This window comes from Arachis hypogaea, chromosome 9 (genome assembly GCF_003086295.3).
Source record: "Arachis hypogaea cultivar Tifrunner chromosome 9, arahy.Tifrunner.gnm2.J5K5, whole genome shotgun sequence".
Classification (NCBI taxonomy): domain Eukaryota; kingdom Viridiplantae; phylum Streptophyta; class Magnoliopsida; order Fabales; family Fabaceae; genus Arachis; species Arachis hypogaea.
In genome coordinates, this window is record NC_092044.1 from 73,165,006 (window position 1) to 73,179,795 (window position 14,790).

The 14,790-nt window shown below is 38.7% G+C and overlaps 1 non-coding gene across 1 annotated transcript; it reads left to right on the top strand.

The window, feature by feature from the left end:
- The first annotated feature begins 1,197 nt into the window (after positions 1-1,197).
- LOC112713593 (small nucleolar RNA R71) lies at positions 1,198-1,301 on the top strand. The gene has a single exon (XR_003158563.1). It is a non-coding gene; the product is annotated as a small nucleolar RNA R71 (small nucleolar RNA).
- Positions 1,302-14,790: the final 13,489 nt, after the last annotated feature.

Here is a 14,790-nt window from a genome sequence, read left to right on the forward strand (position 1 = left end):
ATGCCTGACCCTAGGTCACACAGAGCTTTTTCAAAGGTCATGGTGCCTATGGTACAGGGTATTAAGAATTTCTCAGGATCTTGTTTCTTTTGAGGTAAAGTTTGCTGAACCCATGTATCAAGTTCACTAATGAGCAAGGGAGGTTCACCTTCCCAAGTCTCATTACCAAATAACTTGGCATTCAGCTTCATGATGGCTCCTAGATATTGAGCAACTTGCTCTCCAATTACATCTTCATCCTCTTCAGAGGAAGAATAATCTTCAGAGCTCATGAATGGCAGAAGGAGATTTAATGGAATCTCTATGGTCTCTATATGAGCCTCAGATTCCTTTGGATCCTCAATAGGGAACTCCTTCCTACTTGAGAGACGTCCCATGAGATCTTCCTCATTGGGATTAGCGTCTTCTCCCTCCTCCTTGCATTCGGCCATATTGATTATATCAATGGCCGTGCACTCTCTTTTTGGATTCTCTTCTATATTACTTGGGAGAGTGCTAGGAGGGGTTTCAGTGATTTTCTTACTCAGCTGGCCCACTTGTGCCTCTAGATTTCTGATGGAGGACATTGTTTCATTCATGAAACTTAAAGTGGCCTTAGACAGATCAGAGACTAAGTTTGCTAAGTTAGAGGTATTCTATTCATAATTCTCTGTTTGTTGCTGAGAAGATGATGGATAAGGCTTGATATTGCTGAGCCTATTTCTTCCACCATTATTAAAGCCTTGTTAAGGCTTTTGTTGATCCTTCCATGAGAAATTTGGATAATTTCTCCATGATGAATTATAGGTGTTTCCATAAGGTTTACCCATGTAATTTACCTCTGCTATTGCAGGGTTCTCAGGATCATATGCTTCTTCTTCAGAAGATGCCTCTTTAGTACTGTTGGATGCATTTTGCCATCCATTCAGACTTTGAGAAATCTTGTTGACTTGCTGAGTCAACACTTTGTTCTGAGCCAATATGGCATTCAGAGCATCAATTTCAAGAACTCCCTTCCTTTGAGGCGTCTGATTATTCACGGAATTCCTCTCAGAAGTGTACATGAACTGGTTATTTGCAACCATGTCAATAAGTTCTTGAGCTTCTGTAGGCGTTTTCTTTAGGTGAATGGATCCACCTGCAGAGTGGTCCAATGACATCTTGGAAAACTCAGATAGACTATAATAGAATATATCTAATATGGTCCACTTTGAAAACATGTCAGAAGGACACTTTTTGGTCATCTGCTTGTATCTTTCCCAAGCTTCATAGAGGGATTCACCATCTTTTTGCTTGAAGGTCTGAACATCCACTCTAAGCTTGCTCAGCTTTTGAGGAGGAAAGAATTTATCCATGAAATCCGTGACCAGCTTATCCCAGGAGTCCAGGCTATCTTTAGGTTGTGAGTCCAACCATGTTCTAGCTCTGTCTCTTACAACAAAAGGGAAAAGCATGAGCTTGTAGACTTCAGGATCTACTCCATTCGTCTTAATAGTCTCACAAATCTGCAAGAACTCAGTTAAAAATTGGTAAGAATCTTCAGATGGAAGTCCATGAAACTTGCAGTTTTGTTGCATTAGAGCAACTAATTGAGGTTTCAGCTCAAAATTGTTTGCTCCAATGGCAGGAATTGAGATGCTTCTTCCATCAAACTTGGACGTAGGTTTAGTAAAATCACCAAGCATCCTCCTTGCATTATTGTTGTTAGGTTCGGCTGCCATCTCCTTCTCTTATTTGAAAATTTCAGAAAGGTTGCCTCTGGATTATTGTAATTTAGCTTCTCTTAGTTTTCTCCTCAGAGTCCTTTCAGGTTCAGGATCAGCTTCAACAAGAGTATTTTTTTCCTTGTTCCTGCTTATATGGAAGAGAAGAGAATAAGAAAAGAAGAGGAATCCTCTATGTCACAGTAAAGAGGTTCCGTATTGTTAGTAGAAGAAGAAAGGGAAAAAAGAAAGGAGAATCCAAACAGAAGGGTGAGGATAGAGGTAGTGATTTGAGATGAAGAGAGGTGAAGAGAATTGTTAGTAAATAAATCATTAAATAGAAGAAGATGAGAGAGAGAATTCGAAAATTAATTTTTGAAAAGGAGTTAATAATTTTTTAGAATTAAGATAAGAAATAAAATTAAATTAAAAATTGAAATTTAAAACAATTAATTAATTAAAAAGAATTTTTTGAAAAAGAGGTGAGATATTTTTGAAAATTAGAGAGGGAAAAGTAGTTAGGTGGTTTTGAAAAAGATAAGAAACAAACAAAATGTTAATTAGTTAGTTGAAAAAGATATTAAAATCAAATTTGAAAAGATAAGAAGATAAGAAGTTATATAAGATATTTTAAAATCAAATTTTTGAAAAAGATAAAATTTTGAAAAAGATATGATATAAAAGATAAGATAAGATAGATTTAATTTTTAAAATTAAAATTAATTACTTGACTAACAAGAAACTAAAAGATATGATTCTAGAATTCAAAGATTGAACCTTTCTTAACAAGAAAGTAAGAAATTTTTCAATTTTTTTGAATCAATCACATTAATTGTTAGCATAATTTTCGAAAATAAAGATAAAATTAAGAAAAAGATTTTTGAAAAATAATTTAAAAAAATAAATTTCGAAAATTAATAAAAAAATGAAAAAGATTTGATTTTTGAAAAAGTTTTGAAAGGATAAGATTTTTAAAATTTGAAAATTTGACTTGACTTATAAGAAACAACTTATTTTAAAAATTTTTGACCAAGTCAACCCAAAATTTTGAAATTTTGAGAGAAATAAGGAAAAGATATTTTTTATTTTTGAATTTTTAATGATGAGAGAGAAAAACACAAAAATGACCCAAAACATGAAAATTTTGGATCAAAACACATGATGCATGCAAGAACACTATGAATGTCAAGATGAACACCAAGAACACTTTGAAGATCATGATGAACATCAAGAACATATTTTTGAAAAATTTTTGATGCAAAGAAAAACATGCAAGACACCAAACTTAGAAATCTTTAATGCATGGACATTATGAATGCAAAAATGCATATGAAAAACAATAAAAGACACAAAACAAGAAAATATCAAGATCAAACAAGAAGACTTACCAAGAACAACTTGAAGATCATGAAGAACACCATGAATGCATGAATTTTCGAAAAATAATGCATAAATTTTTACAAGCATGCAATTGACACCAAACTTAAAAATTGACTCAAGACTCAAACAAGAACACAAAATATTTTTGGTTTTTATGATTTTATGATTTTTTTGGATTTTCTTTTATATTTTTTGAAAAACATATAGGAAAAAGAAAGTAATGAATCTAAAGTGCTCAATCAAAATCCTGTGAATTAGCCATGGCTTAATAGCCAGCCAAGCTAAAACATGTTATATGAAACTCTAGGATTCATTCTTGAAAACTCTGAAAATTTTTGAAAACAGGTGAGAAATTTTGAAAAATATTTTTGAAAACTTTTTGAAAAGAAAATAAAAAGAAAATTACCTAATCTGAGCAACAAGACGAACCGTTAGTTGTCCATAATCGAACAATCCCCGGCAACAGCGCCAAAAACTTGGTGGACTAAATTGTGATCATCAACAATGGCTCCAAAGACTTGGTGTTCTTAAACATGAATCACACTTTGTCACAACTCCGCACAACTAACCAGCAAGTGTACTGGGTCATCCAAGTAATACCTTACGTGAGTAAGGGTCGATCCCACAGAGATTGTTGGATTCAAATTGATAGTGATTTTCGGAAAATATAAAGAGATACTTAATTAAATAATAAAGGATAGAAATACTTATGTAAATTCATTAGTGGGAATTTCAGATAGGTGTATGGAGGTGTTGTGTTCTTTCTGAATCTCTGCTTTCTTACTGCTTTTATCCCATTTTTATCACTCCCTTCTATGGCAAGCTGTATGTAGGGCATCACCGTTGTCAATGGCTACATCCCATCCTCTCAGTGAAAATGGTCCAAATGCTCTGTCACAGCACGGCTAATCATCTGTCGGTTCTCGATCATGTTGGAATAGAATCCCTTGATTCTTTTGCGTTTGTCATCATGCCCAGCAATTGCGAGTTTGAAGCTCGTCACAGTCATTCAATCCCGGAATCCTACTCAGAATACCACAGACAAGGTTAGACTTTCCGGATTCCCATGAATGCCGCCATCAATTCTAGCTTATACAACTGGTAGACGAAATTGTGATTCATACTCTTTGTACTTGTATGAAATTTAATTCGAGATAATAGCTCTTTACTATGTGTGGTCACAACTCCGTTCAACTAACCAGCAAGTGTACTGGGTCGTCCAAGTAATAAACCTTACGTGAGTAAGGGTCGATCCCACAGAGATTGTTGGTATGAAGCAAGCTATGGTCATCTTGTAAATCTTAGTCAGGTGGATTTAAATAAATTATGGAATTTGGAAAATCAAATAATAGTAAATAAACATAAAATAAGGATAAAGTTACTCATGTATTTCCATGATGGGAATTTCAGATAGGTGTATGGAGATGTTGTGCTCCTCCTGAATCTCTGCTTTCCTACTGCTTCATCCAATCCTTCTTACTCCTTTCCATGGCAAGTTGTATGTAGGGCATCACCGTTGTCAATGGCTACATCCCATCCTCTCAGTGAAAAAGGTCCAAATGCTCTGTCACAGCACGGCTAATCATCTGTCGGTTCTCAATCATGTTGGAGTAGAATCTATTGATTCTTTTGCGTCTGTCACTAACGCCCAGCCTTCAGGAGTTTGAAGCTCGTCACAGTCATTCGATTCCGGAATCCTACTCGAAATACAACAGACAAGGTTAGACCTTCCAGATTCCCATGAATGCCGCCATCAATTCTAGCTTATACCACGAAGATTCTGATTAAGGGATCCAAGAGATATGCGCCTGGTCTAAGGTAGGACGGAAGTGGTTGTCAATCACGCGCGTTCATAGGTGAGAATGATGATGAGTGTCACGGATCATCACATTCATCAAGTTGAAGTGCAACGAATATCTTAGAATAGGAATAATTCAAATTGGATAGAAAATAATAGTAATTGCATTGAAACTTGAGGTACAGCAAAGCTCCACACCCTTAATCTATGGTGTGTAGAAACTCCACCGTTGAAAATACATAAGTGAAAGGTTCAGGCATGGCCAAATGGCCAGCCCCCAAAACGTGATCAATAGTCTCCTAAGATGAATAATTAAATAAAACTGAGACCAAAGATGTCTAATACAATAGTAAATTATCCTATTTATACTAGACTAGCTACTAGGGTTTACATGAGTAAGTAATTGATGCATAAATCCACTTCCGGGGCCCACTTGGTGTGTGTTTGGGCTAAGCTTGATCTATCCATGAGCTGAGGCTTCTTTTGGAGTTGAACGCCAAGTTGTAACGTGTTTTGGGCGTTCAACTCCGGGTCGTGACGTGTTTCTGGCGTTTTACTCTAGACAGCAACATGGAACTGGCGTTGAGCGCCAGTTTACGTCGTCAATTCCCGAATAAAGTATGGACTATTATATATTGCTAGAAATCTCTGGATATCTACTTTCCAACGCCGTTCAGAGCGTGCCATGTAGAGTTCTGTAGCTCCAGAAAATCCATTTCGAGTGTAGGGAGGTCAGATTCCAACAGCATCAGCAGTCCTTTGTCAGCCTCGTATCAGAGTTTTGCTCAAGTCCCACAATTTCAACCAGAAATTACCTGAAATCATAGAAAAACACACAAACTCATAGTAAAGTCCAGAAATGTGAATTTAACATAAAAACTAATGAAAACATCCCTAAAAGTAGCTTGAACTTACTAAAAACTACCTAAAAACAATGCCAAAAAGCGTATAAATTATCCGCTCATCACAACACCAAACTTAAATTGTTGCTTGTCCCCAAGAAACTGAAAATCAAATAGGATAAAAAGAAGAGAATATACTATAAATTCCAAAATATCAATGAATACTAATTCTAATTAGATGAGCGGGACTTGTAGCTTTTTGCTTCTGAACAGTTTTGGCATCTCACTTTTTTCTTTGAAGTTCAGAATGATTGTCTTCTCTAGGAACTTAGAATTTCGAATGGTGTTATTGATTCTCCTAGTTAAGTATGTTGAATCTTGAACACAGCTACTTATGAGTCTTGGACGTGGCCCTAAGCACTTTGTTTTCCAGTATTACCACCGGATACATAAATGCCACAGACACATGACTGGGTGAACCTTTTCAGATTGTGACTCAGCTTTGCTAGAGTCCCCAGTTAGAGGTGTCCAGGGCTCTTAAGCACACTCTTTTGCTTTGGATCACGACTTTAACCACTCGGTCTCAAGCTTTTCACTTGGGCCTTCATGACACAAGCACATGGTTAGGGACAGCTTGGTTTAGCCGCTTAGGCCTGGATTTTATTTCCTTGGGCCCTCCTATCCATTGATGCTCAAAGCCTTGGATCCTTTTTACCTTTGCCTTTTGGTTTTAAGGGCTATTGGCTTTTTCTGCTTGCTTTTTCTTTTTCTTTCTATTTTTTTTTCGCAAGCTTTTGTTTTTCACTGCTTTTTCTTGCTTCAAGAATCAATTTCATGATTTTTTAGATTATCAATAACATTTCTCTTTGTTCATCATTCTTTCAAGAGCCAACAGTTTTAACATTCATAAACAACAAGATCAAAAATATGCACTGTTTAAGCATTCATTCAGAAAACAAAAAGTATTGTCACCACATCAATATAATTAAACTAAATTCAAGGATAAATTCAGAATTCATGTACTTCTTTGTTCTTTTGAATTAAAAACATTTTTCATTTAAGAGAGGTAAAGGATTAATGGAATTATTCATAACTTTAAGACATAGTTACTAAACACTAATGATCATGAAGTAGAGACACAAAACATAGATAAACATATAATATAAAAACCGAACAGCAGAAAAGTAAGAACAAGGAATGAATCCACCTTAGTGGCATCTTCTTCTTGAAGGACCAACAATGTCCTTAAGCTCTTCTATGTCCCTTCCTTGCCTTTGTTGCTCCTCCTTCATTGCTATTTGATCTTCTCTTATTTCATGGAGAATGATGGAGTGCTCATGATGTTCCACCCTTAATTGTTCCACATTGTAGCTCAAATCTTCTAGGGAAGTGTTGAGTTATTCCCAATAGTTGTTGGGAGGAAAGTGCATCCCTTGAGGCATCTTAGGGATTTCTTGATGATGAGCTTCCTCATGCATCTCTTGAGATCCGTGTAGGGTCTCTCTTGCTTGCTCCATCCTCTTCTTGGTGACGGGCTTATCCTCTTCAATGAGGATGTCTCCTTCTATGATAACTCCAGCTGAGTAACATAGATGGCAAATAAGATGAGGAAAAGCTAGCCTTGCCATGGTGGAGGACTTTTCAGCTATTTTGTAGAATTCATGGGAGATGACTTCATGAACTTCTACTTCCTCTCCAATCATGATGCTATGAATCATGATGGCCCGATCCACAGTAACTTCAGATCGGTTGCTAGTGGGGATGATGGAGCGTTGAATGAACTCTAACCACCCTCTAGCCACAGGCTTGAGGTCCAGTCTTCTTAGTTGAACCGGCTTGCCTTTGGAGTCTCTTTTCCATTGAGCTCCTTCCACACATATGTCCATAAGGACTTAGTCCAACCTTTGATTAAAGTTAACCCTTCTAGTGTAGGGGCGTTCATCTCCTTGCATCATGGGCAAGTGGAATGCCAACCTCACATTTTCTGGACTAAAATCTAAGTATTTCCCCCGAACCATTGTGAGATAATTCTTTGGACTCGGATTCACACTTTGATCATGGTTCCTAGTGATCCATGCATTGGCATAGAACTCTTGAACCATTAAGATTCTGACTTGTTGCATGGGGTTGGTTAGGACTTCCCAACCTCTTCTTCGGATTTCATGTCGGATCTCCGGATACTCATTTTTCTTGAGTTTGAAAGGGACCTCAGGGATCACCTTCTTCTTTGCCACAACATCATAGAAGTGGTCTTGATGGCTTTTGGAGATGAATCTTTCCATCTCCCATGACTCGGAGGTGGAAGCTTTTGTCTTCCCTTTTCCTTTTCTAGAGGATTCTCCGGCCTTAGGTGCCATTGATGGTAATAGAAAAATGAAAAGATTATGCTTTGACCATACCAAACTTAAAATATTGCTCGCCCTCGAGCAAGAGAAGAAAGAAGAGAAGAAGAAGAAGAAGAAAATATAGAGGAGAGTGAGGGAAGGTGTTTCGGTCAAGGTGTAGAAGAGGGGGTTTGTGTTGTGTGAAAATGAAGTAGAATGGAAGGGTATATATAGGGAGGGGAGTGGGTGTAGTTTCGGTCATTTAGGGTGGGTTTGGGTGGGAAAGATTTTTGAATTTTGAAGGTGGGTGGGGTTTATGGGGAAGAGTGGATGGATGTGAGTGGTGAAGGGGGTAATTGGGAAGAGAGGTTGAGGTGATTGGTGAAGGGTTTTTGGGGAAGTGTGTTTATTGGAAAGAGAGAATGAATGTTGAGAAGAGGGGAGAATATGTTAGGTGGGGATCCTGTGGGGTCCACCGGTGGGCGAAATTGTGATCACATCAATGTAGTATTCTTTGTTGTTGTATGGAATCATTATTATGGCACCTATGTATGGACACAACTCCGTTCAACTTAACCAGCAAGTCTACTGGGTCATCCAAGTAATACCTTATGTGAGTAAGGGTCGATCCCACAGAGATTGTTGGTATGAAGCAAGCTATGGTCACCTTGTAAATCTCAGTTAGGCAGATTAAATTGGTTTATGGTGAGTTCGAAAATTAATAAATAAATAGAAAATAAAAAGGGATAGAAATACTTATGTAAAGCAATAGTGGGAATTTCAGATAAGTGTGTGAAGATGCTGTGCTCCTCTCGTATCTCTATTTTCTTATTACATTCATCCAATCCTTCCTACTCCTTTCCATGGCAAGCTGTATGTAGGGCATCACTGTTGTCAATAGCTACATCCCATCCTCTCAGTGAAAACGTTCCTATGCTCTGTCACAGCACGGCTAATCATCTGTCGGTTCTCAATCAGATTGGAATAGAATCCCTTGATTCTTTTGCGCTTGTCATCACGCCCAGCCTTCAGGAGTTTGAAGCTCGTCACAGTCATTCAATCCCAGAATCCTACTCGGAATACCATAGACAAGGTTTAGACTTTCCGGATCCTCATGAATGCTGCCATCTATCTAGCTTATACCACGAAGATTCTGTTGGAGAATCTAAGAGATATGCGCCCGGCCTAGAGTAGAACGGAAGTGGTTGTCAGTCACGCGCGTTCATAGGTGAGAATGATGATGAGTGTCACGGATCATCACATTCATCAAAGTTAAGTGTAACGTATATCTTGGAATAAGGATAGAAGAGAATTTAATAGAAAGTAATAATAATTGTATTGAAACTTGAGGAACCGCAGAGCTCCACACCCTTAATCTATGGTGTGCAGAAACTCCACTGTTGAAAATACATAAGTGAAAGGTTCAGGCATGGCCGAATGGCCAGCCCCCTAAAACGTGATCAATAGCCTCTTAAGATGAAGAATAAAAGAAAACTGAGACCAAAGATGTCTAATACAATAATAACTTATCCTATTTATACTAGACTAGCTACTAGGGTTTACATGAGTAAGTAATTGATGCATAAATCCACTTCCGGGGCCCACTTGGTGTATGTTTGGGCTGAGCTTGATCTATCCACGATCTGAGGCTTTTCTTGGAGTTGAACTCCAAGTTATAACATGTTTTGGGCGTTCAACTCCGGATCATGACGTTTTTCTGGCGTTTAACTCCAGACAACAGCATGTACTTGGCGTTCAACGCCAAGTTACGTCGTCAATTCCAGAAATAAAGTATGGACTATTATATATTTCTGGAAAGCTCTGGATGTCTACTTTCCAACGCCGTTGTGAGCGCGCCAATTGGAGTTCTGCAGCTCTAGAAAATCCATTTCGAGTGCAGGAAGGTCAGATTCCTACAACATCAGCAGTCCTTTTGTCAGCCTTTTTCGGAGTTTTGCTCAAGTCCCTCAATTTCAGCCAGAAATTACCTGAAATCACAGAAAAACACACAAACTCATAGTAAAGTCCAGAAATGTGAATTTAACATAAAAACTATGGAAAACATCCCTAAAAGTAGCTTGAACTTACTAAAAACTACCTAAAAACAATGCCAAAAAACGTATAAATTATCCGCTCATCACAACACCAAACTTAAATTGTTGCTTGTCCCCAAGCAACTGAAAATCAAATAGGATAAAAGAAGAGAATATACTATAAATTCCAGAATATCAATGAATATTAATTATAATTAGATGAGCGGGACTTGTAGCTTTTTGCTTCTGAACAGTTTTGGCATCTCACTTTTTCCTTTGAAGTTTAGAATGATTGGCTTCTCTAGGAACTTAGAATTTCAGATAGTGTTATTGACTTTCCTAGTTAAGCATGTTGATTCTTGAACACAGCTACTTATGAGTCTTGGCCGTGGCCCTAAGCACTTTGTTTTCCAGTATTACCACCGGATACATAAATGCCACAGACACATGACTGGGTGAACCTTTTCAGATTGTGACTCAGCTTTGCTAGAGTCCCCAGTTAGAGGTGTCCAGAGCTCTTAAGCACACTCTTTTTGCTTTGGATCACGACTTTAACCACTCAGTCTCAAGCTTTTCACTTGGACCTTCATGACACAAGCACATGGTTAGGGACAGCTTGATTTAGCCGCTTAGGCCTGGATTTTATTTCCTTGGGCCCTCCTATCCATTGATGCTCAAAGCCTTGGATCCTTTTTACCCTTGCCTTTTGGTTTTAAGGGCTATTGGCTTTTTCTGCTTGCTTTTTCTTTTTCTTTCTATTTTTTTTGCCTATTTTTTTTCTCTTTTTTTTTCGCAAGCTTTTTACTTTTCACTGCTTTTTCTTACTTCAAGAATCAATTTCATAATTTTTCAGATCATCAATAACATTTCTCTTTGTTCATCATTCTTTCAAGAGCCAACAATTTTAACATTCATAAACAACAAGATCAAAAATATGCACTGTTTAAGCATTCATTCAGAAAACAAAAAGTATTGTCACCACATCAATAAAATCAAATTAAATTCAAGGATAAATTCGAAATTCATGTATTTCTTGTTCTTTTGAATTAAAACATTTTTCATTTAAGAGAGGTGAAGGATTAATGGATTTTATTCATAGCTTTAAGACATGGTTACTACATACTAATGATCATGAAGTAGAGACACAAAACATAGATAAACACAACATTAAAAACCGAAAAACAGAAAGAAGTAAAGAACAAGGAATGAATCCACCTTTAGTGGTGTCTTCTTCTTGAAGGACCAACAATGTCCTTAAGCTCTTCTATGTCCCTTCCTTGCCTTTGTTGCTCCTCCCTCATTGCTCTTTGGTCTTCTCTTATTTCATGGAGAATGATGGAGTGCTCATGATGTTCCACCCTTAATTGTTCAACATTGTGGCTCAAATCTTCTAAGGAAGTGTTGAGTTGTTCCCAATAGTTGTTGGGAGGAAAGTGTTTTGTTGATGAGCTTCTTCATGCATCTCTTGAGAACCGTGAAGGGTCTCTCTTGCTTGCTCCATCCTCTTCTTGGTGATGGGCTTATCCTCTTCAATGTGGATGTCTCCTTCTATGATAACTCCAGCTGAGTAACATAGATGGCAAATAAGGTGAGGAAAAGCTAGCCTTGCCATGGTGGAGGACTTGTTAGCTATTTTTTAGATTTCATTGGAGATGACCTCATGAACTTCTACTTCCTCTCCAATCATGATGCTATGAATCATGATGGCCCAATCCACAGTAACTTCAAATCGGTTGCTAGTAGGAATGATGGAGCGTTGAATGAACTCCAACCATCCTCTAGCAACAGGCTTGAGGTCTAGTCTTCTTAGTTGAACTGGCTTGCCTTTGGAGTCTCTCTTCCATTGAGCTCCTTCCACACATATGTCCATTAGGACTTGGTCCAACCTTTGATTAAAGTTGACCCTTCTAGTGTAGGGGCGTTCATCTCCTTGCATCATGGGCAAGTGAAACGCCAGCCTCACATTTTCCGGACTAATATCTATGTATTTCCCCCGAACCATTGTGAGATAATTCTTTGGATTCGGGTTCATACTTTGATCATGGTTCCTAGTGATCCATGCATTGGCATAGAACTCTTGAACCATTAAGATTCTGACTTGTTGCATGGGGTTGGTTAAGACTTCCCAACCTCTTCTTCGGATCTCATGTCGGATCTCCGGATACTCATTTTTCTTGAGCTTGAAAGGGACCTCAGGGATCACCTTCTTCTTTGCCACAACATCATAGAAGTGGTCTTGATGGCTCTTGGAGATGAATCTTTCCATCTTCCATGACTCGGAGGTGGAAGCTTTTGTCTTCCCTTTTCCTTTTCTAGAGGATTCTCCGGCCTTAGGTGCCATTGATGGTAGTGGAAAACAAAAAAGATTGTGCTTTGACCACACCAAACTTAAAATATTGCTCGTCCTCGAGCAATAAAAGAAAGAAGAGAAGAAGAAGAAGAAGAGAATATGGTAGAGAGGGAGAGATTGAGGTTCGGCCAAGGTGAAGAAGAGGGGGTTGTGTTGTGTGAAAATGAAGTAGAATGGAAGGGTATATATTGGGAGAGGGGGGAGTGTGAGTTCGGCCATTTAGGGTGGGAATGGGTGGGAAAAATGGTTTTGAATATTTGAAGGTAGGTGGGGTTTATGGGGAAGAGTGGATGGATGTGAGTGGTGAAGGGGGTGATTGGGAAGAGGAATTGAGGTGATTGGTGAAGAGTGTTGGGAAGTGTGACATGGGGAATAGTCATCACAAAAATAGGATTAGGAGGTAAGGTAGGAATATAGTAGGTGGGGATCCTGTGGGGTCCACAGATCCTGAGGTGTCAAGGAATTCCATCCCTGCACCAAAATAGGCATGTAAAATGCCTTTGCACACCATTCTGGCGTTTAAACGCCGTGTGGTGCACATTCTGGGCGTTCAACGCCCATGTAAAGCATGTTTCTAGCGTTGAACGCCAGTTTCATGCTTGTTACTGGCGTTCAGCGCCAGCTTTTCTTCTCTAGGCACATTCCTGGCGTTCAGCGCCATAATGATGCTCTGTTCTTGCGTTGAACGCCGGCCAGATGCATTTTACTAGCGTTGAACGCCAGCCTGTGCTTCCTCCAGGGTGTGATTTTTTTCTTCTGCTGTTTTTGATTCTGTTTTTAATTTTTATGATTTTTTCGTGACTCCTCATGATCATGTACCTAATAAAACACAAAATAAAAATAAAATAATATAAAATAAAAATTAGATAAAATTGGGTTGCCTCCCAACAAGTGCTTCTTTAATGTCAATAGCTTGACAGTGGCTCTCATGGAGCCACAAGGTGATCAGGTCAATGTTGTATAGTCCCAATCACCAAACTTAGAGTTTGGATATGGGATCTTAACACCAAACTTAGAGTTTGGCTGTGGCCTCACAACACCAAACTTGGAGTTTGATTGTGGGGGCTCTTCTTGACTCTGAACTGAGAGAAGCTCTTCATGCGTACTCTCTTTTGTCACAGAGGGATGGCCTTGTGCCTTAAACACAAGGTAGTCCCCATTCAATTGAAGGACTAATTCACCTCTGTTGACATCTATCACAGCTTCTGCTGTGGCTAGGAAAGGTCTTCCAAGGATGATGCATTCATCCTCTTCCTTCCTAGTGTCTAAGATTATGAAATCAGCAGGGATGTAAAGGCCTTCAACCTTTACTAACACGTCCTCCACTATTCCATAAGCTTGTCTCAATGATTTGTCTGCCAATTGTAATGAGAACAAGGCAGGTTGTACCTCAATGATCCCCAGCTTCTCCATTACAGAGAGTGGCATAAGATTTATCCCTGACCCCAAATCACATAGACCCTTTTCAAAGGTCATGGTGCCTATGGTACAAGGTATTAAGAACTTGCCAGGATCTTGTTTCCTTTGAGGTAGAGTTTTCTAAATCCAGGTATCTAGTTCATTAATGAGCAAGGGAGGTTCACTTTCCCAAGTCTCATTACCAAACAACTTGGCATTCAGCTTTATGATAGCTCCTAAGTATTCAGCAACTTGCTCTCCAGTCATATCTTCATCCTCTTCAGAGGAAGAATAGTCTTCAGAGCTCATGAATGGCAGAAGGAGATTTAATGGAATCTCTATGGTCTCTGTATCAGCCTCAGATTCCTTTGGATCCTTAATAGAAAACTCCTTCTTGCTTGAGGGACGTCCCAGGAGGTCTTCCACACTAGGATTTTCGTCCTCCTCCTCCCTTGTGCATTCGGCCATATTGATTACATCAATGGCCTTGCACTCTCCTTTTGGATTCTCTTCTGTATTGCTGGGAGAATACTGGGAGGAGTTTCACTGACTTTCTTACTCAGCTGGCCCACTTGTGCCTCCAGATTTCTGATGGAGGATCTTGTTTCATTCATGAAACTGAAAGTGGCCTTTGACAGATCAGAGACTAGATTGGCTAAATTAGAAGTGTTTTGTTCAGAATTCTCTGTCTATTGCTGAGAAGATGATGGATATGGCTTGCTATTAGTTAGCCTAGTGCGTCCACCATTGTTAAAGCCTTGTTGAGGCTTTTGTTGATCCTTCCATGAGAAATTTGGATGATTTCTCCATGATGGATTAAAGGTGTTTCCATAAGGTTCACCCATGTAATTAACCTCTGCCATGGCAGGGTTCTCAGGATCATAAGCTTATTCAGAAGTTGCCTCTTTAGTACTGTTGGATGCATGTTGCCATCCATTCAGACTTTGAGAGATCATGTTGACCTGTTGAGTCAACACTTTGTT